General features: G+C 53.1%; 1 protein-coding gene across 2 annotated transcripts in view; it reads right to left on the bottom strand.

The window, feature by feature from the left end:
* Window positions 1-26,455, bottom strand: part of DMXL2 (Dmx like 2) — a 2,078,996-nt gene that overhangs the window by 618,384 nt on the left and 1,434,157 nt on the right. The window lies entirely within an intron of this gene.

The raw sequence follows: 26,455 nt of genomic DNA, 5'->3' as shown, positions 1-26,455 counted from the left end.
TGGTGTCGATCGGCTTCATGTGGCTGTCATCGGTGTCGACCTGGCCAGAAGTCGAGAATGTAGAGGAAATCAATAGAGATATGGGCAGCATTCCCAGTAGAGATACAATAGAATGTGTCTCGCCCTCCAAATGAACTATTTACTAACCTACAGTAACACCTTATCTGGTAGAGACTCAATTTAGCTTCAGATTTCTTACCGACCCTCCCATACTCCCAACCCCGCAAATCGGTTCAGGTGTAAGCAACACCCTTTTCATGGCCATAGCCTTTTCACCATCAGTGGTCATTTCTTATTGTGGCTCTGCGTTCCTTATGTTAGAAATATCCCCAGGCATTAGACTGGATCTGGAAATGCTTTGTGAGAAGTACACCTGCGTGCCAGTAGGTGGTGTCGATCGGCTTCATGTGGCTGTCATCGGTGTCGACCTGGCCAGAAGTGACGTGCCTATATAGCACCACCCCAGATCGCAGACAACAGTTTCGTTTTGCAATTTTCAATGCCAGGAGCACGAGCCACAAAGAACACTGACCACTGGTGTGGAAACCTACAGCCTGATTCATCAAGCCGAAATCGGCTCGCAAAGGGCCAGATTCTGAGAATCTGGCCCTTTGCGAGCGCTATTCTTGCATTTGGGATTCATCATCCCAAATGCAAAAATCGGTAATAGCGATTTTGCTATTTTGCGAGGAATTGCATTTAAGGAATCTCTATTTGAGATTCCTTAAATGCAATTCATCATCCATTTAAAATTTGCGAATTCGCAATTTTGGCCCGCTATTTACCGCGAGGTCAAACCTCGTGGTAAATAGCGAAAACTCAGAAAAATGCTTTTAAAAGCATTTTTCTGAGTTGCATGTTGCACACACACATGTCCTTTGGACATGTGTGTGCGCAACACCTGTTTAAATTAGCATTTAAGGGGTGCTACAGGGTGTCCTCTGGACACCCCTGGCACCCTCTAAATCGCTATCTTATTTGCGATTAGCAAATTGCTAATCGCAAATAAGGAATAACTCCCCATTCATTCCTATAGGAATGAATGGGGAGTTATTCCTTATTTGCGATTAGCAATTTGCTAATCGCAAATAAGGAATCAGTAGGAATCGCAAAATAATTTGCTATTCCTACATGAATCCCGTTTTGCGAGTCTGGAATAGCGATTCCTTATGATTCGCTATTTCAGACTCGCAAAACCTCCCAATGATGAATCAGGCTGCTAGAGCCCTGAAAGGGGAAAGCCCTGTCCCTAGAAATCCATTTGCAGAGCCGTGGGATTCTGGAGTCTGTAAGGAATCTGGGGCTAAATAGTCTCTACCAGATGCACAAGTTACTACTTGTGTAACGATATATCTATAAGAGACATTAGTTGGTGATAGATTCCTTACCTTAGAATATCCCCAGGCGTCATACTGGATCCGGAAAATTTTGCGTAGTAATACCCCTGCGCGCCGGCAGGCATCGTCCGCGGCTCCGCGTCCTTCGTCGGCGTCGTTAGCGCCGGAATGATGTCGTCAGAGTACTTAGACGTCACCCATGCTCGCTGTCGTCAGTTCTGATACACAGCTTTTCCGCGCCAGATACGCAGAGCCATGATAGAACCAACACTGGTGCCATGAAACTAGGGCCCTGAAAGGGGGATGACTTTAACCCTAGATATCGGTTCTCAGAACAGGGAGGATGGGTGGGTCGGTTAGGAATCTATCACTAACTAATGTCTCTTACAGATATATCGTTACACAAGTAGTAACTTGTGCATCTGAAAGAGACACGTTAGTGATCGATTCCTTACCTTAGAATAGATACCCCAGCAATACCAACCCCGGTGGTGGATCTGCGAACCAATATTCACACCAGAAAGTCCTGGAGGACACAACGGCCAAAGAAGCCATCCCTCCGGACTTGGCTGTCCAGGCAATAGTGCCTTGCAAACGTGTGCAGCGAGGCCCATGTAGCTGCCTGGCAAATGTCCTGTAAGGACACTCCTCGGCCCAGGGCAGTGGTAGTCGCCGTGGCCCGGGTAGAATGAGCCCGTAGTCCCACAGGGGGTTTCTTCTTTGCCAAGGAGTAACACGCCTGGATACACAAGATGATCCACCGCGAGATGGTCCGCTTCTGCACCTCCTTTCCCTACTTAGCGCCCACGTAACCAACAAAGAGTTGGTCATCCACCCGGTGTAGAAGAAAGAGCCTGGAGCTCACTCACTCTCCTGGCAGAGGTGATGTCAACCAGGAAAGCAGTCTTCAAGGTAAGAAGACGGAGAGGACAGTTATGGAGCGGCTCAAAGGGAGCACACATTAGGTAGGTAAGTACAAGATTCAAGTCCCACTGGGGCATCACGAAAGGAACAGGAAGGAACAGGTGTGTGATGCCCTTCAAAAACCTATTTATAATCGGGGATTTGAACAAGGAAGGCTGATCAGGGAGCCTTAAGAAGGCGGAAAGGGCAGAAAGGTAGCCCTTGATAGTCCCAGAGCAGAGCCCTGCTGGGCAAGAGAAAGAAGGAAGAGGAGAACCTCAGAAAGGGGTGCAGAGAGTGGATCCCCAGCCTTTGCTGTGCACCATGCCACAAATCTGTTCCACCTGCAGGCGTATACCGACTTTGTGGAGGGACGCCTGGCTGCCAGAATGACATTACAGACTTCGGGAGGCAAGTCAAATGGCCTCAACTCTCACCGCTCAATCTCCAAGCTTGTAGGTGGAGACTGGACAGGTTCGGGTGGAGGACCGTCCCCTGCTGCTGCGACAGAAGGTCCTCCCGAAGACGAATCGGGGGATCGAATGACATGCTGAGTAGCTCGGGATACCGGTATCTTCGTGCCCAGTCTGGAGCCACAAGGATAACCTGGGCCCGGTCGTGCCTGATCTTCTGCAGCACTCGGGGCAGAAGTGGTATAGGTGGAAAGGCGTATAATAGACCGCAACTCCACTCGCGACGAAAAGCGTCTCCGAGCGAGTGCTGCCTTGGAAACTCCAACGCGCAGAACTGATGACATTGCGCGTTCTCTTCTGAGGCGAATAGATCTAACCAAGGCTCTCCCCACTGCTGAAAGAGGCCTTGCACCACGTCCGAGTTCAGACGCCATTCGTGATCCATCATGCACCGACGGCTGAGTTTGTACGCCCTGGCGTTCAGGGAACCTGCCAGGTGTTGAACCACCAGGGTCACGCCCTGATGTTCCAGCCATTGCCAGAGGCACAGAGCCTCCTGGCATAGGGTCCACGACCCTACCCCGCCCTGTTTGTTGCAGTACCACATGGCGGTGGTGTTGTCAGTGAACACCTGCACTACACTCCCCCGGACAGAGGGGAGGAATGCCTTCAGTGCAAGTCGGATCGCCCGCAGCTCCAGAAGGTTGCTGTGGAGCTGGAACTCCGCCGGAGACCAGAGACCTCTGATCTCCGCCTTGCCCATGTGGCCTCCCAAACCCAGGAGGGACGCGTCCGTCACAACTACGTGCTCTGGGTGGGGTAGGGAGAGGGATCTGCCACTGACCCAATCGCGGTCCGTGAGCCACCACTGCAGCTGTTTTGCAGTGCCCTCCGAGATCAAGACATGGTCGGACAAGTAGCCCTGATGCTGGGCCCACTGAAACTTCAGGTCCCACTGCAAAGCCCGCATCCGCCACCGGGCGTGATGCACCAGTAGGAAGCAGGAGGCCATCAGCCCCAAAAGCCGCAGCATCAACCTGACCGAGACCCGGGATAAAGGCTGAAAGATCGGAATCAGAGCCTGAATATCCCGAACCCGCTGTTCGGGTGGATAAACCCGAAACTGCGCCGAGTCCAGAACCGCTCCGATGAAGAGGAGCTTCTGAGAGGGACTCAGGTGTGACTTCGGCACATTGATGGAGAACCCCAGCAGATGGAGGAGATCGGCCGTAGTCTGGAGGTGGCTGACGAGCCCGCCTTCAACAACCAGTCGTCGAGGTAGGGAAAGACTGAAACCCCTAACCTGCGCAGATGGGCTGCGACCACCGCCATCACTTTGGTGAACACCCGTGGGGCGCTGGTAAGGCCGAAGGGGAGCACGGTAAATTGAAAGTGCTCTTGGCCTACCGTGAACCTGAGGCAACGCCGGTAGGCCGGCAGGACAGGGATGTGAAAATAGGCGTCCTGCAATGACAATGCTAGCATCCATTCTCCTGGGTCCAGGGCAGCTAAGACCTGAGCCAGAGTCAGCATTTTGAACTTTTCCTTCCAGAGAAGCCGTTGACGTTCCGTAGGTCCAGGATAGGGCTTAGGCCCCCTTCGCCCTTCTTGGGTACCAGAAATTAGTGGGAGTAACAACCACACACCGCTTCTGGCCCAGGAACGCGCTCGATGGCCCACTTGGCCAAGACGGTCGTGACTTCCTCTTGCAGAAGTTGCAAGTGATCCCCCGACACGCAGTGGAATTGCGGTGGCATGGCTGGAGGGGTCGCCTCGAAGGGGAGGGAGAAGCCCCTTTGGACTATTTGCAGCACCCACCTGTCCGACGTGACGGTGCACCAGTGGAAGAGGTGATGGCGAACCCTGCACCCCACTAGCATCACATGGGCCTGAAAGCACGCACTAGGAGGGTTTTGAGGCAGGTGCTGCGGGGGAAGGTGTAGACTGGCCGCGCCAGTGTCCCCGACTGCCACCACGGCGGTTTCCACGGCCGCCACCGCGCTGTTGGGCATTCTGCGGCTCGTGGCTGACAGCACGTGTTGGGGCGCCCCTTCCTTGGCCACGAAAGGAGTGAAAGGCACCCGTTTGCTGGCGAGTGGCCGAGAGGCCCAAGGACTTGGCCGTAGCCCTGGAGTCCTTAAATCGCTCAAGCGCATGGTCTGCCTTGTAGCCAGAGAGGCGACGGCCATCAAATGGCATGTCCAGAAGAGTGGCCTAGACATCGACCGAAAGGTTGGCGGACCTCAAACAGGCGTGGCGTCGAACCACCACTGTCGTAGCTATCGCTTGCTCAGTGAGCCCGTGGTATCCAGCCCACACCAGATAGAATACCGCGCTGCATCTCGACACTCCGCAAGAGTTTGGGTGAGTTTAGCCCGGACCTCCTCCGGACATTGTGGCAGCACGTCCGCAACCGCGTCCCACAGGGTGTGGGTATAGCGGCCCAAGAGGCATGCGGTATTAACTGACCGCAGTCCCAAACTGAGGGACGAGAACACCTTCTTCCTAAACTTCTCATACCTCTTGGATTCCCGATCGGGCGGAGCCGTCGGGAATGCGCTGTGGGAAGTGGAGGCCTGGATGGCCAGGCTCTCGGGGGTGGGGGGGTGGACAAAAAGCAAGGGTCGCCTGGGGCCGGGCGGTAGCGTCTGGCCACGTTCCTATCCACAGGCGGACCTGTGGCGGGCTTGGACCAAGTGCCCACAAGAACGTCATGCAAGGCCTCATTAAACGGCAGCAGAGGCTCACTGGAGCTTGCCTGCGGTTTAAGGACCTCTGTGAGGAGGTTAGTCCTCACGGCCGCGACAGGGAGCTCAAGGTTTAAGGCCTTGGCTGGCCGTGTCAACACTACACTATAAGCAGCCCCCTCCTCCGTAGCCACGGTGGGAGGGGAGACAAATCCAGTGTCTGGCGAAGTGTCAATGCCACTGGCCTCCCCAAGCTCATATGTCCAGTCCTGTGGTGACTGGCACTCCCGTACCAGAGGGTCCTCAGACCCCTCCCAATCACCCTTGTCACCCATCTCTTGTAGTACAGGTTCAACAGATGGGTCCTGTTCATAGAAATAGAAATCTCCAAATGCCGTCGGTAGCGGCGCCCATCGGCGCCGCTCCGGCGCCAGAACCGGACCGGGGGTAGGATCGGGGACGGCGCCCATAGCAGGCGCCGGGGGCGACACCGGTAGGGCCGGCGTCGGCGAGGTCGTGAGGTCGACCGGCGACGGCCCGGATCCGGAAGCGGAACCAGAGAGCCTGCGGCGCCGGGACCGAAGTCGCCGGTGGCGCCGGGGCCGAAGCACCCGACGGTGTCGGAGCCGAAGCACCCGACCCGCTAGGCCCTCCAGCCGGGGCCGTTGGGCCCGGATGCGCCACGGAACCCGGCTGAGGAGGGAGGGACCTCAAGGCCATGAGGTACCGCACGATCTCCTCAGGCGTCGAGTCCTGCCCAGGGACCCGAAGGTGTGGGGCAGGCGGTGACGACTGCGACGGAGCCGCGTGGGTGGTGTCACCCGAACCCCCGGCCGCATCGTGCGAGCGTCGGGGTGGGTCGGAGGAACGATGATGTCTCTCCGACCTCTTATGCCTCTTACCTGAGGACTTGGATCCTGACGACCGATGACCACTCCCGGAGCTGCGAGGGCTCCGACCCCCAGAGCTCCAGTCGCTGCCAGAGCTCCAGTCGCTTGCGAGACAGCTGTCGCCTAGCTTTAGACGTCAGGGCCCGGCAGTCGGAGCAGGTGCGGTTGTCGTGGTCGAGGCCTAAACACTTGAGGCACCGGCGATGGTGGCCAGTAACCGACATCAGTCGGTTGCACCTGGAAAAGGGTTTAAACACGGGCATCCCTACCGGCACCGCTGGAGTCGAAGACTCTAGTAGAAAAATTATCAAAAAGATCAAAAAGTTAAGTCAAAAAAGACTAAGGGGTAGAGCTTCTCCGGATCTGCGCTAGCTGGCGCGGAAAAAAGAAGAACTGACGTCAGCGCGCATGGGCGGCGTCTAAGTACTCTGACGACGTCATTCTGGCGCGAACGACGCAGACAACGGGCGTGGAGCCGCGGACGATGCCTGCCGGCACGCAGGAGTATTGCTACGCAAAATTTTCCGGATCCAGTCTGACGCCTGGTGATATTTTAAGGTAAGAAATATATCACTAACGTGTCTCTTTCAGATAAGGGGCTACAGAACGTAAATAACTTGATTACCTGATAGACACTTCTATCCACAGTTTCCTCACCTTAGAATAGATACCCAAGAAATAATACCTCCCCAGAGGTGGGTCTGGAAACAATTGCATACCAAAAAGTCCTGCAGGACCAAAAGGGCAAAGTGCCTGTCTCAAAGAGCCTGGACTGTCCTGGCAGCAGTGTTTTTTGAACATGTGCAGAAAAGCTCTCATTGCTGCCTGGCAGATGACCAGGACCTGTACTATGCATGTTAACGCAGTGGTGGCAGCCTTAGCCCTGGTGGAATGAGCATGTAAGCCCTCAGAAAGTTCTTGGCCAATGCATACCGATTTTGATGCAGAGCACAATCCATCAGGAGATGGGCCACTTCTGCTTGGCCTTTCCCTTCTACACTCAGATATACCCCAAGAAGAGTTGGTCATCTACCTGGAACTCTCTTGCACTGTCAAGGCAGAACAAAAACGCTCTTTTTGAAACCAGTCGGTTTAGTCACTCCTCTTCATTAAAAGGATGTGGCAGAGGGTAAACATTAGGCAGGGTGATGGACAGGCATACCTGAAAGGGAATGACAACCTTTGGCAGAAAGGAGGATCTAGTTCTTAGAACAAGCTTCTCTGGGTAGATGCTTAAGTAGGAAGGCTTGGATAAAGCCTGAAGCTCACTGACCCTATGGGCTGATGTTATTGCCACCGGAAAGGATGTCATGGTATCAAGGAGCCTGAGAGGACAGTTGGGCAAGGACACAAAGGGAGCACACATCAGGAACGTGAGGATTATATTAAGGTCCCAATGAGGTATGATGAAGAAAGAAGGAGGAAACATATGTTGCTAACCTTTCAAGAACCTATGTGCAATAGGGCATTTGAAGAGGGGTGAGTGGTCGGACAACCACAGAAAGGCTGATAGATCAGAAAGGTATCCCTCTAAGGTGTCCAGAGCAAAGCCCTGCGGGGAAAGAGACAGAATAAAGAGAAGAACCTGAGAAAGGGGAGCAGACAGAGGGTAAAACTGTTTTTCTGCACACCATGCCACAAACTTGCCCCAACAGCCGGTGTATGCCGTTTTGGTTGAGGGATGCCTGGTTGCCAGAATGACATTATAGACTTTGGACAGAAGGTCGACAGCTGCCAACTGTCGCCACTCGAAGTCCACATAAGAAGGAGAAAGGTTGACAGCTTCAGGTGGAGAACCCTTCCCTGCTGCTGCAACAAAAGATCCATTTGAAGGGGTAGCATAATCGGAGGACCAAGGCCACACCCAACAGATAGGGATGCCAACCTCTCCAAGCCCAGTCTGGCGCAACAAGGATAACTAGTGCCCGTTCAGTCCTGACCTTGAGAACTCTGGGCATGAGTGGAATGAGAGGAAAAGCCTAGGGAAGGTCTGAGCACTGCTCGAGATGAAAAGCGTCTACGAGTGAGAGCAGTCTTGGAAAGTCCAACTTGTAGAACTGCTGACATTGCACGGTCCCGGAAGTGGCAAACAGATATAACTAAGGCTCTACCTACTGCTGAAAGAGACCTTGAACTACTTCCAAATAGAGACGCCATTTGTGATACGCTAGACATTTGCGCCTGAGTTCGTAAGCTCTGGCATTCAGAGTCCGCCAGGTGTTGACCACAAGGGATATGCCCTGCTGTTCTAGCCATGTCCAGAGAAGCAGCGCATCTTGGATAGAGGATCCTGCCCCGACTGGATGCCCATGATGGTAAGAGTAAAAACAACAGTTGATGGACATAATGCAGAACAATGTCATACATTCACCCCAGTACAGAGATGTAGGCCTAATTCCATCGTTGTTTTGCTCACCATGCCATTCCAGTTTGAACCTAGCCATCTAGAAATCAGCATTGACCCTGAGCCTCATCGGAACAGTCCAGCCCAAGCCGCCAAGTCAGGTCCTCCCTAGACTGGAAACAAGCATCCTAGGACCAGTTTCGGTGTTTCACCCCTCTTCAGCCAGGATAGCTTGATTCCAGTGGCATGGAGCGCACGGAACTCGTGAGCATACCCGTGCCACTCGGGATGACGAATGCAAAAACAAGAGTTGATGGAGAGAATGCAGAACAAGGTCATACATTCACCCCACACAATAAATGTAAGGTCAGGGAAAAGAGGGGAAAAAAACACCTATATCTATACAAACATTTCCCTCATAGGCGGAAAGGCGTACAACAGACAACAGCTCCAATCGCAACGAAAATTGTCACCAAGCGAGTGCAGACTTGGAAATTCCGCTGCGCAGAACTGATGACATTGCATGTTCTCTTCGGTGGCGAATAAATCTAACCAAGGCTCTCCCCACTGCCGAAAGAGACCTTGCGCAACGTCCGAGTTCAGACGCCATTCGTGATCCATCATGCACCGGCGGCTGAGTTTGTCTGTCCTGGCGTTCAGGGAACCTGCCAGGTGTTGAACCACCATGGTGACGCCCTGGTGTTCCAGCCATTGCAAGAGTCGCAGAGCCTCCTGGCAAAGGGTCCACGACCCCACCCCGCCCTGTTTGTTGCAGTACCACATGGCGGTGGTGTTGTCCGTGAACACCTGCACTACACTTCCCCGGACAGAGGGAAGGAATGCTTTCAGTGCAGAAGGTTGATATGGAGCTCGGACTCCGCGGGAGACCAGAGGCCTCTGATCTCCCTCTCTCCCATGTGGCCCCCCAGCCCAGGAAGGACACATCCGTCACCACTACATGCTCCAGTTGGGGTAGGGAGAGAGATCTACCGCTGACCCAATCACGGTTCATGAGCCACCACTGCAACTGACTCGCAGTGCCCTCCGAGATCAGGACGTGGACAGACAGGTTGCCCTGATGCTGTGCCCACTGAAACTTCAGGTCCCACTGCAGAGCCCACATCGCCCACCTGGCGTGATACACCAGAAGGATGCAGGAGGCCATCAGCCACAGGAGCCGCAGCGTCAACCTGACCGAGACTCAGGATAAAGGCTGAAAGATCAGAATCAGAAACTGAATATCCTGAACCCACTGTTCGAGGGAAAAAACCCGGAACCGCGCCAAGCCCAGAACCGCTCCGATGAAAAGGAGCTTCTGAGAGGGTCACAGGTGTGACTTAGGCATGTTGATGGAGAACCCCAGCGAGTGCAGGAGGTCGGCCATAGTCTGGAGGTGGGAAACGACTGTCTGGGGCGAGCCTGCCTTCAACAACAAGCCGTCGAGATAGGGGAAGACTGAGACCCCTGATCTGTGCAGATGAACAAGTTACTTACCTTCGGTAACGCTTTTTCTGGTAGATACAGTATCTGCCTGTGGATTCCTCACCTTGTGAATATCCCCTTGCGTGAGCAACATTCGGAAATTCTTTTCGTAGCTTCGCGCCGACGTGGACTTGGACGTCATAGAGACACTGACGTCACTGACGCCCATAATAGGCCCACGCCGGCGTGATGACATCAGTTCCGCCCTTTTTTCCGTGCCTTCGAGGCACACGGACGGACCAATGACAGTATATATATACATAGCATACACAGCACACGATCGACAAGATAACACACACAGTGTGAAGCAAATGTAAGAAAACATTTGAAATAACACATTTTCTTTGACCATAAAACAAATACAATACAGTTACTCTGGTATAGAAGAGTGGACCACGAGGAGGCAGGTGGGTCAGTGAGGAATCCACAGGCAGATACTGTACCTACCAGAAAAAGCGTTACCGAAGGTAAGTAACTTGTTCTTCAGATAGATACATCTGCCAGTGGATTCCTCACCTTGTGAATAGAGTCCCACAGCAGTCCCCACTCCCGGTGGAGGGTGTCCACACTCCTATACCAGAAAATCCTGGAGGACGGAACGCGCAAAGTGGCCATCCCTCCTCACCTCGGTATCCAAGCAGTAATGCTTCGTGAAAGTGTGGAGGGAGGACCAAGTTGCGGCCCTACAAATATCCTCTACAGGAACACCTCTAGACAACGCTGAGGTTGACGACTTAGCTCTTGTAGAATGAGCCCTTATACCCTCTGGAAGTTCTTTACCGGCCAAAGAGTAGCAGATCTTTATACAGAGGATGATCCATCTTGAAAGAGTTTTTTTATGAACCGCTCTTCCTTATTTGCAGCCAGAAAACCCAATGAAGAGCTGGTCATCCACTCGACAGTCTTTAGTTCTGTCCAGGTAAAAGCTCACCGCCCTCCTAGGGTCCAGACGGTGTAACTTCACCCTTCCAAGGAGGAGGAGTGGTGGAGGATAAAAGGTAGGGAGGGTAATGGATTGTCCTAGGTGGAAGGGAGTCACCACTTTAGGGAGAAAAGCAGCCCTGGTCCTAAGAACCATTCGATCAGCATGAATGGTCAAGAATGGGGGCTTGGAACTAAGAGCTTGAAGCTCACTTACCCTCCTTGCCGAGGTAATTGCAACTAGGAAGACTGTCTTAAAAGTCAAAAGCCTCATAGGACACTTGTGTAAGGGCTCAAAGGGAGCACCCATCAAGTATGTTAAGACCAGATTTAAGTCCCATTGAGGCACAATAAAGGGAGTAGGAGGTAATTTATTAGTGAGATCTTTCAAAATTCTTAATACTACAGGAGATTTGAAAAGAGACGGCTGGTCCGGCAAACATAGAAATGTGGACAAAGCCGAGAGATAACCCTTGACTGTGGCAACAGCAAGCCCTTGCTGCGCCAAAGGGAGAGCAAACTGGAGAATATCAGATAAATGGGCTTTCAAAGGGTCTACAGATTTCTCTCCACACCAAGTGACAAATCTAGACCATCTATATGAATAGATGGACTTAGTGGAGTAAACGTCTAGCTGAAAGAATGACATCCATCACATTGTGTGGGAGAGAAAAGGAATTCAGGTTGCCCCGTTCAATCTCCAGGCATGAAGGTGTAATGTCTGGAGGTGAGGGTGTAGAACCTGCCCCTCCATTTGAGAGAGGAGGTCTGCCCTGAGAGGGAGACGGAGCGGCGGGTGGAAGGAGAGGTGGAGAAGATCTGTGTACCAAACCCTTCTTGGCCAATCCGGGGCGACCAATATGACTTGGGCCCGGTCTTGGCGAATCTTCCTCAGAACCCGAGGAATCAAAGGTATGCGGGGGAAACACGTGAAGGAGTTGTCTTCCCCAACTCAACTGAAACGCGTCCCCAAGGCTCCTTGCATCGGATACTGGAGACTGCAAAAAGACGGGCAGTGAGCATTCTCGAGAGTGGCGAACAGGTCCACCCAAGGAGTTCCCCACCTCTGAAAGATGTCGTGAACTACCTCTGGATGGAGCCTCCACTCGTGGTCGGCCAAGAACTGCCGAGTGAGAGTGTCTGCACAAACGTTCAGAACTCCGGCCAGATGATTTGCCATCAGACAAATCTGATGGTCCTGAACCCAGAACCAGAGACGCAGAGCCTCCCTGCTGAGACACTGTGACCCCACCCATCCCTGCTTGTTGATATACCACATCGCGGTTGTGTTGTCCGTCAGGACTTGGACTGAGCAACCACGAAGGGAAGGGAGGAAGGCCTTGCGCGCCAAACGTATCACCCGCAATTCCAGAAGGTTGATATGAAGCAACCTTCCCTCTGGAGACCAAAGACCTTTGATCTCCAGGTCCGCCAGATGAGCACCCCACCCTAGAGTGGATGCATCCGTTATTACTGTGGCCACCGGAGAAGGCAGTTGAAAAGGCTTCCCCTGAAACAGGTTGCCTTCCACGCCCCACCAAGTCAGATCCGCTGCAGCTTCTCTTGAGATCCTCACTGACTCCCTGAGATCTCCGTTGTGCTGATACCACTGCCTGCAGAGGCACCACTGGAGTGCCCTCATGTGCCAGCGTGCATGGTTGACTAACAGAATGCATGAAGCCATCAGACCGAGCAGGCGAAGGACCTTCAGGACTGGAACGACCGCTCCATTGTAAAATAAAGGAATAATTTCCTGAATGTCGCGAATCCTTTGAGGAGGAGGGAATTCACAACATACAGTTGTGTCCAGTACAGCACCTATGAACAGGATGCGCTGGGAGGGCACCAGGTGAGACTTGGGTACATTTATCGAAAAACCCAACCTGTACAACAACTGGGTTGTCTCTTGCAGATGTTGGAGCACTCTCTCTGACGACTCTGCTTTGATCAGCCAGTCGTCCAAATAGGGGAATACTGGAATCCCCGACCTTCTGAGATGTGGTGCCACCACCGCCATCACCTTGGTAAAGACTCGAGGCGCAGTAGTAATTCCAAAAGGAAGGACCGCAAACTGATAGTGTTGCTACCCCACCGTAAAACGGAGATACTTCCTGTGCGACTTCAGGATTGGGATGTGAAAATACGTATCCTGCAATTCGAGCGACACCATCCAGTCTTCTTCCAGCAGCGCTTGAAGAACCTGAGCAAGAGTGAGCATCTTGAATTTCTCTTGTTTCAGAAAGAGATTCAAGATCCTAAAATCCAGGATTGGACGAAGTCTGCCATCCTTCTTGGGAATCTGGAAATACCGGGAGTAGCATCCCTGACCCCTTTCCTGCTCTGGGACCACCCTTTCTTAATAGAGTCGGCACTTCCTCCTGTAGAAGCAACAGATGTTCCTCCGTGCAAAAACCTTGGCAAGGAGGGTAATTGGGAGGGAATTCCCGAAAGGGAAGGGCATACCCATTTTCTACAAGATTGAGAACCCAAAGATCTGATGTAACCGATTCCCAATCCCGTAGAAAGTTGGTAAGCCGATCCCCCACCGGACCCGCATGATCCTGAATGGCAGATCTAGGGCTGCTTTTCTGTGGCTGGGGGGTTGGAGGAGGTGGAGGAGGAAGAGGCCTGACGTCCACGAGGACAAGCTCTTTGCTTTCCCCTATATGATCTGTACAAGGGATTCTGCTGCTGCTGTTGTTGCTGCTGCTGACCTTGTCTGTAATTCCGAAAGGAAGAGCGTCCAAAACCTCTGAATCTCCTGGCCGAAGAACCTCTGATCTGGAGACCTAAAGATTTAGCAGTTGCTCTACTATCTTTAAATCTCTCCAAGGCCGTATCAGCCTTCTTGCCAAAGAGACCAGATCCATCAAACGGCAGATCCAGCAAAGCTGCCGAAAAGTCTGATGATTTCAGCCAAGCCTATCTCCTAGTGGCAACCGCAGTGCCCATAATACGTGCCACCGAGTCTGCAGTGTCCAGACCACTCTGTATCACTTGGCGTGCCTCAGCCTGTGCATCTGATAACACCTCCTCAAAGTCCCTCCTGTTGACATCTGGAATCTTAGGAGCTAAACTACGCATAGTATCCATAAGGGCATGCACATACCTCCCCATTAGGCAAGTGGCATTTGTTGACTTCAACGCTATACTTGCAGAGGAGAAGGTCTTTTTAGCCACCTGATCTTGTTTCTTTGCCTCTTTATCACCGGGAACCTGAGGAAAGGCACTCACATTCTTCTTGGAACAGGCTGCTTGAATGACTAGACTCTCAGGTGATGAATGAGAAATCAGAAAAGCAGGGTCTTCAGATGCAACCCTGTACCTTCTCGACACACTCTTGGACACTGCAGGAGCTGACAGTGGTTTTTTCCACACCTCCATAATAGGTTCCGTTAAGGCTTCATTAAACGGACCAATGGTTCCACCACAGACCAAGGTGAATGCAAAACTTCTGTAAGAAGATTGGACTTAAACTCCACCGTTGGTAAAGTCAATTGCAGAAGTTCCGCCGCCTTCCTCATCACTACATGATAAGGCTGGACGTCCTTTGAAGGTGCATCAGAGCCAGATGGCAACTCCCACTCTGGTGAGAAATCCAGGCTACCAGCGTCAGTCAGATCCTCAAAACAGTCCTCCTCCAGTTCACCTTCCTCCATATCAGGATGTGACTCTATATACCTTTGTTATTCCAAAAGGCGTTGTGCTTAACCTCTGCACCTCTCCTTAACACGCTTCGCAGTCGGATCCACCAACGGCTCCGACGAAGTCGGTATCGACGCCGGTATCGAATCCGATGGCCCAGTGGGATGCTCTCGAGGTCGATCTGGTGGGGGCGATGCCGGAACCGGCGTCGTCGACCTCGGCTGAGCCGGGTATTGCCATGGCGGAGTCAGAGCCGGCATAAATGGCATGAATGGAGCAGGAGGATAGGAGTGAGGGACTCCTAAATTGAAGGACAGAGGACCCATGGGACCCGAAGGTGCGCCAGAGGGGTACCACGCCCTTGAAAAGACGCCTTACATAGCGTTTAATAACGCTGATGGGTCCTGGCCTGGGGCTGGGAAGGCTGGCTGAAAACCTTCAGGCTGATCTTGTGGAGTGTTCGGAGTCGGCTCTTTGACAGGCGCAGAATCCACATCCACATGAACTTCTTCCTCATCTCGGGCCGGGGACGGCACTGGAGACGGATTCGAAGGCGGAGCCGGCGACTGAACCCGCGACTCCGAAGGCGAGGCCTCACCTTCATGATCCGAGACATCAAGCGTGACCACCTTGCAACGTAACTTCTTCGGTGACCTCGACCTCGACTCCTTACCGGAATGACGTCGGGACTCATGCTTCTTCTTATGTCTCCTTCTCGACTTCGAAGCATGGTCTGAAGGGGACTTCGAAGACGACTCCTCTCGAGACCTTGATCTGGACTTCGATCTCGACCTTCGAGAGCGAGACCTCGAAGATTTTCCCTTGCCAGCCTTCAGCTTCGCTACCAGGAGTTTGGTCTCTCTTTCTCTCAGGGCCTTCGGATTCATCTTACGACAAGATTAACATCCATCCACATCGTGATCAGAGATCAAACGCCAAATGCAGTCCTTGTGCAGGTCAGTAATGGACATCATTTTCCCGCACTCTCTTTGTCAACATTGTGAAGAAACAAGAAACAAAGAAGCAGAAAGCGAATATTAAGGTAACAAAGTCACCAGTCGGCTACTGAGATTCCCGAAACCGTTAGCGTCGACGACCCGGAAAAAAGGGAACTGATGTCATCATGCCGGCGTGGGCCTATTATGGGCGTCGGTGACGTCAGCGGAGTCGCGTGCGATGCCGTGTCTCTATGACATCCAAGTCCACGTCGGCGCAAAGCTACAAAAAGAATTTCCAAATGTTGCTGACGCAAGGGGATATTCACAAGGTGAGGAATCCACTGGCAGATGTATCTATCAGACGAGCCCCTGACCACCACCATCACTTTCGTGAACACCCGAGGGGCGCTGGTAAGGCCAAAGGGGAGCACAGTAAACTGAAAGTGCGAGTGGCCTACTATGAACTGCAGGTAGCACCGGTGGGCCGGGAGGACGGGGATATGGAAATACGCGTCCTGCAATTCCAACTCTACCATCCCCGGAGGTGCCTCTGCGAACAAGAGTACACTAGAAAGTCACGGAGCACAGAACGGCCAAAAAAGCCGTCTCTCAAGACCCGACTGTCAAGGCAGTAGTGCTTTGTAAACATGTGCAGGGAGGCCCACGTAGCTGCCTGACAAATGTCCTGCAAGGGAACGCCGCGTCCCAAGGCAGTAGTGGCTGCCGTTGCCCTGGTGGAATGGGTACGCAGCCCCACAGGAGGCTCCTTCTTAGCCAATGAGTAACAGGCTTTAATGCAGAGAACGACCCACCGAGAGATGGTCCGTTTGTGCACCACGTAGCCAACAAAGAGCTGGTCATCCACCCGGAACTGCTGTGTGCGCGTCAGATAGAATGAGAGCTTACACTTTAGGTCCAGACAGTGGAGGCTCTCCTCCTCTTTAGAAGGATGCGGAGGCGGAAAGAAGGCGGACAAAGTGATGGTCGGCCCTATGTGGAAGGGCATAACAACCTTTGGCAAGAAAGAAGGACAGGTCCTTAAAACCACCTTGTCCGGATGAACAGAAAGGAAAGGAGGTTTAGAAGACAGAGCCTGGAGCTCACTCACTCTTCTGGCAGAGGTGAGAGCAACCAGGAAAGCAGTCTTTAAGGTGAGAAGACGTAAAGGACAGTTGTGAAGCGGCTCAAAGGGAGCGCACATCACATAAGTCAACACAAGATTCAAGTCCCACTGAGGCATTGTAAATGGGACCCGAGGGAACGTGTGTATAATGCCTTTCAGGAAACGGTTAACAACCGGGGACTTAAAAAGAGAAGGCTTATCAGGAAGCCGTAGGAAGGCGGAGATGGCAGAAAGATAACCCTTTACAGTGCCCAGAGCAGAGCCCTGCTGGGCAAAGGAAAGAAGGAACAAAAGGACTTCGGAAAGAGGGGCAGAAAGGAGAGCCACAGACTTAGCTGTGCATCATGCCACAAACTTGTTCCACCGGCAGGCGTATACCATTTTCATGGAGGGATGCCTGGTTGCCAGAATGACATCACAGATTTGGGTAGTAAAATCAAAAGGTGTCAAGTGTCGCCACTCAATCTCCAAGCATGGAGGTGGATGCTGGACAGGTTCGGGTGGAAGACCGTCCCCTGCTGCCGAAGAGGCAGCCGGATCGAGGGATCGATCGCCATGCTGAGTAGCTCGGGAAACCAGTATCTTCATGCCCAATCCGGAGCCACAAGGATGACTTGGGCCAGGTCGCGCTTGATCTTCTTCAGCACTCTGGGCAGAAGTGGTATAGGCGAAAAGGCGTACAACAGACGGCAGCTCCACTTGTAACGAAAAGCGTCGCCGAGCGAGTGCCGCCTTGGAAATTCCAACGTACAGAACTGATGACATTGCGAGTTCTCTTCGGTGGCGAATAGATCTAACCAAGGCTCTCCCCACTGCACAAAGAGACCTTGCGCCACGTCCGAGTTCAGACGCCATGCGTGATCCATCAAGCACCAGCGGCTGAGTTTGTCCGCTCTGGCGTTCAAAGAACCTGTCAGGTAATGAACCACTAAGGTAATGCCTTGATGTTCCAGCCATGTCCAGAGGCGCAGAGCCTTTTGACAAAGGGTCCAGGACCCCACCCGTCCTGTTTGTTACAATAGCACATGCCAGTGGTGTTGTCCGTGAAAACCTGTACTACACTTCCCTGGACAGAGTGAAGCAATACCTTCAGTACAAGTTGGATCGCCCGCAGCTCCAAAATGTTGCTATGGAGCCGGGACTCTGCCGGAGACCAGAGGCCTCTGATCTCCACCGCTCTCAAGTGGCCTCCCCATCCCAGGAGGGACGCATCAGTCACCACTGTGGGCTCCGTTTGGGGAAGGGAGAGGTATCTGCCACTGACCCAATCATGATTCGTGAGCCACCACTCCAATTGTTGAGCAGTGCCCTCCGAGATCTGGACATGATCGGACAGGTTGCCCTGATGCTGTGCCCACTCGAACTTCAAGTCCCAACGCTGAGCCCGCATATGCCTTGTGGCATGTTGCACTAGCAGGATGCAGGAGGCCATGAGGCCCAGGAGCCGGAGGGTCATCCTGACTGAAACCCGGGATAGAGGCCGAAAGATCAGAATCATAGCCTGAATCTCCCGGACTCGCTGCTCGGGAGGATAGACAATAAACAGCGTTGAATCCAGAACCGCTCGGATGAAGGGGAGCTTCTGAGAGGGACTCAGGTGCGACGTCGGCACACTGAGAACCCCAGCAGATGCAGCAGGTCAGCTGTAGTCTGAAGGTGGCTGACGAACGTTTGGGGCGAGCACGCCTTCGAACAACCAGTCGTCGAGGTAGGGGGAAGACTGACACCCCAGACCTGCGCAGATGAGCCGTGACTACCGCCATCACTTTCCTGAACACCCGAGGGGCGCTGGTAAGGCCGAAGGGAAGCACGGCAAACTGAAAATGTTCCACGCCCACCATGAACCGCAGGCAACGCTGGTGGGCCGGCAGGACGGGGATGTGAAAAGACGTGTGAAGAAGAACCAAATGATCCCCCACATGCGGTGGCACAGAAAAGGCATGGCTGTAGGGGAGGACTGAAAGGGAAGGGAATAACCCTTGTGTATTAACTGCAGCACCCACTTGTCCGGTGCCTCAGGTGGTGGTGGTGGATGTTGCCACAAACGGGCGGGGAGTGCTCCCGAAGCTCTGACTAGGAACGTTTGGAGGTAGGAGCAGTGGGAGGGGAGGTGGACTGACCCACATGCTGATTCCCAGACCTGTCCTTCCAGAAGCCGCGACCACGGCAACGCTGAGGCTAGTTCCGCACAGGCTTGTTGAAGGAACGTGCCTGGGTGCCTCTGCCCTGGCCACGAAAGGAAAGAAAACCAGGAGTGGCCAGATTCTTTGCAGAAAGACCCAAGGTTTTGGCCGTGGCCCGCAAGTCCTTAAAACGCTCCAACGCACTGTTAGCCTTATCGCCAAACAGGAGGGTGCCATCAAAGGGCATATACATCAGCGAGCTCTGGATATCGGGCGAGAGCCCAGTGGAACACAACCATGCGTGGCGTCGCAATGCCACCGTCGTGGAAATCGCCCTGCCGAACGAGTCTGCGGTGTCCAAACCACACCCAATGGCGAACTTAGCCGCATCCTTACTGTAGGAAGGTACATCCTGACTATGGTTGCCCCCAACTTTTTGCCCTGTGTTTTAGCTGGTTTTGGACATAGTCGACCTGGGACCCTGCCAATCAGGACCCCAGGCCTACTGCTCTCTCTTTAAAATGGATTCCATGTACCCTAGGTACATTTCCAATTGGTACTGGGCCACCCTATCAGACCCTGTAACTCAGGGCATGGGCGTACCCAGGGCTGCCAGGGGCTGCAGCATGTATTATGCCACCCCTGGCTGGCCTCTTAAATTTGACACAACTGGCTGCATGACAGCTGGGGCAAAGTCGTGTAAACACGCTTTGCTGTAGGTGTAGTATACCTATACCTAACCCTAAAATGGACACACAGATTCCTATCAGTCACTCCTATGGCAGGCCTTGACAATCCTGAAGGCAGAGTGCTTGGAATTGTGTGAGATGGTGCTCTGGCATGAGCTGAGCCTGTCTGCAGCTTGCGTAACCAAGTCCTAATAGCTGTTCCATGATATCGCATACCATATACTCTTAAGTGCATTATAATCCTCGCGGTTAAATGCTAACTTTGGTATTGCTTTATCAAAACATGTTGAGTAAGGTGTCATACGAATTGGAATACTAACCCCTCGCCAATTCTGGCGACGGGGTTAGCATTCCACCCTTCTAGAGGGACACGACATGTATGTAACTGTGAACCCCGGTTAAAGTTAACTGAAGCCTCAGCTCCACAAAATGGATGCTGCCACCACAGACACGGGTCTGACCCCCTGTAGCTGGGAGTCCTTCCAGCGAGGGGAGCCTGGACAAAGGGTTTCCTGTCAGGGGCGGTGCTAGCACCGTCCCAGACATGGTTTTGTGTATCCTGGGTAGGCAGGGCTTTTCAGGAAGGTGACTGCTGAGTGGCACCCCGGTGCTCACTACGCATAGGCCGGTCTGAACCAGTTCCAGGGGCACACCAGCCCCTGGCCTGGGGAAGTCCGGCATGGCTGAGGGGTGTAACCACCCCCCACCTAGTCCCACCCATAGGCAGGACCTAGTCACCGGGTCAGCCCCCTTTTTTAGTATAAAGATGGGAGTGGGCCCCCTGTTCAAATTAGATCATCTTTGGAATCAAGACACGACTTTCTGCGAAAGGACTTCAAGATTTCTTCCTCAAGATTCTCCCTTGTGACTAAGGAGTAGTCACCCTGCATCCGCGGGCACCATCCTAAAGAACACTGCGGTCTGCTGCAAGTCCTTCATCACGAATCCGACGACCCAGCTCGACGAGACCCGGCTTCACTGGCACCTCTGACCTCTACTCACCTCTACAGCCAAGCTGAGAATCGTGAGTGCGACGAGACCTCGAGGGACCGACGATCGCCAAGACTGCACGACATCTTTACTGCAAGCCCACCGTGTCCTCCACGGGTGAGTGCTTTGGGGTCCGAGAAGCCCCGACCCTGCGCAGCTCCAGCACCCAAGGTCAGCCTCCCTGCATCTCCACGATCGGCGTGGGGCCCTTCTGCTGTTTGCTGTGCACCGCGTTGTTTGGCTACTAGCCGGCTGGCTTGTGGCCTTCTGAACGACGCCCGACGACAACTCTTCTGCTGGTCTGGTTGCTCCAGGCTGGCCCTTGCTTCCTTTTTCAAGAGAGGCACCCCGGACCCTCCTGGTCCACCACAGACGCCATTTTAGGTCCACCGCGTGGGCTTGAATTTGCCAAGGCTTTGTTGCCCAATCCTGGGTCCAGCGACGCCGACAGCTTCTATCTTCGTGGGACAGCTCGATCCTCCAACCTGGTCGCCGACAACGCCTCCTGGTCCGTGAGATCTTCGAGCACAGCGTCACCCACTCACCTTGTCGAGGTGGCTACCATCCGGTGCCCTCCTGGTGCCCACTGACTACTGGCTAGTAGTCTCGAACTTGGTCCCCTCTGCTTTCAGGTGTCATCCATCTTCCAGATCCAGGCTTGGATCCGACTGAACTTTCTTCACTGGTCACCGGCCAGCATCTTTTCTTCCGGCTCCTGGTCCGTCTACGAGGATTCCCGACGTCTATTCAGACCTATGCAGCTGCAGCCCCTGGGCTAGGTAACTTCGGCATTTCGGTGCCCCAGCATAGCCTCACTATCTAAGGGTCAGGATCCACTGTCGTTTTCTCCCTACCAGGTCGGGTTCGCCCGAGAACACTAACTTTTCAATTTCTAGCTACCATAGACTTTGTCCCGCATCTCGCGTGAGAGTGCACACACTGCACCCGAGTCCCCTGGGTCGCCTAGAAGTAATCTAACGATTCTATAGTCAAGTCCTAGCGATTCCAAAGGCTATTAGTACTGTACTTACCTGCTAGTAATTTCGCATTCCACTTTTCTAGTATATGGTTTTCCGTGCCCCTCGGGCATTTGTATATACTGTGCTAACTTAAGTATTTTTGTAAGAGTTTTGGTTTGTGCTTAGTACCCTGTCCTCATAAAAAGTACAGGGCTGTTGTGATCTTTAATAAATAACTGTTTATTTTCATAACACTTGTGTGGTGTCATTTCACTTGGTGTTCAAGGGGTATATGTGGTATAACAGCTGGCTTAACACGCCCTCTCGAGTCTTTAGCCTTAGACTGCTCGTATCCACGCTACTAGGATAGCTGGTCTATAAGGTTGACTTACAACCAATCATCAATAAGGGTTGCTGGACTGATACATAGTGTTCACTAGAATAGTGACCACTGCATATCAGGCCACCTTCTCACACTTACCTTCAGCAATTGCTTGAGAAAGGACAGCCTGGACCTCCTCAGGGCACTGAGGAAAAACTTGAGCAACGGAATCCCATACTGCGTGAGAGTAGTGGCCCAACAAGCAGGCGTTGTTCACCGACCGCAGCCCGAGCTGCTCGAAGAGAACAACAGCTTACCAAACTGTTCCAGTTTATTAAAGTCATTGTCCGGGGGAGCCGTCCGAAAGGCACTCTGAGATGTCGAGGCCTGGATGACCAGACTCTCAGGCGTAGGATGGGTGGTCAGAAAGGCCGGGTAACCAGGTGCCGGGCGGTGGCGTCTGGCGACATTTTTATCCACTCGGGCACCCGTGGCCAGCCGCGACCGAGTGCCCAAATGTACTTTGGTAAGGGTGTCATTGAAGGGAAGCAATGGCTCTGACGAAGTAGACGCCGACTGGAGCACCTCGGTGAGGATGTTAGTTTTTAGGCCCGCCTTGGGGAGGTCGAGATTGAGGGCCTCAGCAGCCCAACGGAGAACCATCGCGTAGGCAGCGCCATCCTCCAGCATAGGCGGGGGAGAGGCAAACCCCAGGTCAGAAGAGACATCGAGATCGCCAGCGTCTTCCCGATCGTCCACCCAATCCTGCTCGGAGTCACACTGCCGGGCAAGAGGGTCCTCAGATCCTTCCCAGTCATCTTCTGTCTCCGGCGCCAGAGGGGCCGATCAAGGTGGCAGGGCCGGAGCCAGAGAAGGAACAAATGGAGTCCGAAATGGCCTCCTAATGTGGATCCCAGGTCGGAACAAAATGGTCCTGGAACTGGGGCAAAGGTGAGGTAAACGGCACCCAGTGCAGCGCCGAGGGTGGCGCCAGGGCCGGAGCCGGAAACGCTGTACCTCATAGAGCCGGAGCCAATGGCGTAGGATCCTGTGGCGTCAGGGCTGGAGCCGCTGGGCGAACAGAATCTGGACACAGGACCACGGGGACTGAAGGTGCGCCGGCGGGAGACGGAGGCCTGAAAAGGCGGTCCACAGTAGCAAGAAACTCTTGCACCTGTTCGGGAGTTGCCGACGGACCCGGGTCGGGCGGGTAGACCGTGGGACTCCCAGGCTCCAGAGGCCCCGTCCCCCTCGCAAGCCTCCGAGGAGCGACAGATGGATGTCAGAGAGCGAATATGCTTTTTCTACTTCTTTTTATGACGTCACTTACCGGAATCCGAGGATAAACACTTGGTGCCCGAGGAGCGACGGCTCCGGTCACGGGAACGGCCCCTAGAACCGGAGAGGCGGTGAGAGGAATGCCGGACCTCCAGCACTTTCCGGCGGCGCTTCCGCAAGGCCTTCGGGGCCATGGCTCAACAGTCCTGGCAGTCGTGATCAGCCTCCAGGCAGTAGAGGCAAACATCGTGAGGGTCCGCTACCGACATATTAGGGCAGCCGGCCCCACAAGACTTAGAGCCATGCATCCCTATGTGCACCAGGAGAAAAAAGAGGGGAGACAAAAGTCTCAAAATAGTAGTGAAAAAGTGACTAAGGTACCTGCTCAATCCGGATCTGCGCTTGCTGGCGCGGAAAAAGAAAGAACTAAAGTCAGCGCTAAGTAGTCTCCGTGACGTCATCTCGGCGCATACGATGCCAGTGACGGACGCGGAGTCGCAGAACGCCACCTACTGACATGCAGGGGTACTGCTAAGCAAAACCTTCTGGATCCAGTCTGACGCCTGGGGATATTCTAAGGTAAGGAATCTATCACTAACGTGTCTCTTTCAGATTAACTTCTATAACGCACAGGGATCGAAGGAACTGCAAGGTGAAGGCCTAGCACAGTCACATTTAATTGTAGTTGGAGACTTTAATTGCCCTCTGTGCCCCAACTTGTGGGTGACTCATTGTGACTGGTCGACCTGCACATTAAAAAAGGGGCCACACATAGAACACACGCAGGAAGTTGAGTGTCCTCTTAAATACATTTGGCCTAACCCATACAATGGACCTGATTGCCACATACCGAGGTATAACTGTGCCCCTGACTTATAAAGGTAGTTTATTTAGTATATTTAGGGATCACAATCCTGTGACCATGTAACTTGTTGCCCCTCGACACCACCCGGTATCATATAAACTTCCTGGGGGAATGATGCCCACTACTGACCAAGGTAGGAGGTTACATTGGGTGCAGGCTGACACTGCTACAGTTAATAACTCCCTTTTAAATATAGGCAAGCAGGAGATGCTGAAATATCTTGAGCCAGAAGCACAGGGTCTTGAATCAGTTCAGGCATTCACGGCTATTGCACAATTAGTGGATAGTCTATTAACACTACTGGCAATCCCCCGCACCCGCCCAGTATGGAGGTTCCTAGATGGTTTGATAGGCAATGCTAACGATAAACAACGGATGGATGGAATGCAGAACAAATCAAAGCATTCACCACCAGTCAAGGGATCTGGGTTACATCCATCATTCGTTTGTTCACCATGCCACCCCAGTTTAGACCTGGCCATATGCAAATCAGTCTTGACCTTGTGCCTTATGGGAACAGTCCAGCCCAAACTGCCAAGCCAGGTCCTCACTGGACCAGAAACATGCATCCTAGGACAGGTTTCGGGGTTTCACCCCTCTTCAGCCATGATAGCTTGATTCCAGTGGCACAGTGAGCCCAGGACCCACGTCTGGGCATACCTGGCATACTTGGGGCTAGAAAGCAAAAGACACACAATTGATGGACAGAATGAAGAACAAATCAAAACATTTACCCTCAGTCAAGAGATCTGGGAAGATCTGGGAAGAAGCGATTGACGTCCCTGAGGTCCAAGATAGGACGCAGGTAATTTTCCTTCTTGGGAATCCAGAAAGTAGTGGGAGTAGCAACCACGACCTACTCCTGGGACAGGAACCACTTGATGGCTCCCTTGGCCAAGAGAGCCGTAAATTCCTGCTGGAGAAGTACCAGATAATCCTCCAACATGCGGTGGTAACGAGATGGCATGGCTGGAGGGGTAGTCTTGAAGGGAGGGAGTGAGAGAAGTTGGACTGATATATGATGCTCACTAGTTCTAGTGATCACCTTGTATCAGTCCAAACATCCCTTATGGTGATTGGTTGTAAGTCAACCTTATAGACCAGCTATCCTAGTAGCGTGGACAAAAGCAGTCTTTAGACTAAACTCTGAATGGCATGTGAAGCCAGCTGTTTTACCACATATAACCCCTTGAATACCAAGTGAAAGGACACCACACAGGTTGTTAAGAAAATAAACAGATATTTATTAACTAACATACACCTCTGAACTCTTTATGAGGTCAGAGGGCTAAGCACATGACAATACTAAAAAGGAAATACGAGTTTGCACAATATTTACAAGTGCGCCTTAGGGGCACGACAAACCATATACTCAAAATAATGGAATGCGAGGAAAGAAAATACTGTAAGGAGATCCAGAGGCTGGAGGACCGCTGGGACTACGCTACAAACTAGGTAAGTAAGGAGCAGGAGGCCCACGAGACGCACGTGCAGAGTGGGAACTCTCACGCGCGATGCGTATCAACGTCTATGGATACTACAGTGTTAGAAAGTTACGGATTCCGGACGAACCCGGCTGGATGGAGGGAAAAGAACAGTGGACCTGGACCCTAGGAGAGTGAACACAGACTTCAGCACCTAGAAGCTTTAGTTACCTAACCCACAGGCTGCGGGTGCATAGGGCTGAAGTTGCGTCGGGTTTGCTGCGTTGATCCCGGTGATGCCTGAAACAAGGAGTTGCTGGCAGGCAGCCAGATGGAGGAGTCCGGTGGTTCCAAGGATGGAACTAAGAAGAAGAAGTCCTGAAAGGTAAGGGGACAGAGTCTCGGTCACTAGCCAGTGACAGTGCTGGAACCAGGAGGGAACCAGATGCTGTTCCTGCAGTCAGGTGAAGGAAGGGTCGCTTCTTCTGTAGCTGCGCGGACCAGGAGCTGCTCTTCACGACCAGGCTGGAGGCACGAGCTGTCCCACGTAGTCTGCTGCTGTTGGCGGTGTTGGATCGTCGATCTGGTCAACAGGCCTTGGCTAATGCAAGCCACGCGGTGGAACAAAGATGGCGTCTGGTGCGGACCAGGAGGGTCTGGGGTGCTCCTCTTTCACAAGGAAGCAAGGGCCAGTCTGGGGGACCAGACCAGCAGTGTTGGATTCTTCGGATCGTCGTCTCAGAGGTCACTAGCCAGCCGGCAAGTGACCAGACAACAGGACAAGCAGCAACCAGGCAAAAGGGCCCCACGCAGATCTCGTGGATGCTGGGGGGCTGGTCTTTGGTGCAGGAGCTGCGTGGGTGTGGGACTTCTCAGACCCCAGTGCACTCACTCGAGGATCCCTCGGCGGTCGTGCTGGAAGCGCTGTGAAGGTTTCTCAAGATGGCCGTCTCCACGTTGCTCGTCGCACCCACGGGTCCCAGCTGTGCTGTGGATGTGGGTAGAGGTCAGAGGAGTCTGGAGGTCCGGGTCTTGTTGAGCTGGGTCGTCGGATTCCGGGATGGAAGGACTTGCAGCAAACCGCACAGAAGCTTGATGGTGCCTGCGAAGCAGGATGGTCAC

The sequence above is a fragment of the Lissotriton vulgaris genome, chromosome 2_1, assembly GCF_964263255.1.
Source record: "Lissotriton vulgaris chromosome 2_1, aLisVul1.2, whole genome shotgun sequence".
NCBI lineage: Eukaryota > Metazoa > Chordata > Amphibia > Caudata > Salamandridae > Lissotriton > Lissotriton vulgaris.
Note: the sequence above shows the minus strand (reverse complement) of the source record. Positions and strands in the feature narration are given on the sequence as shown.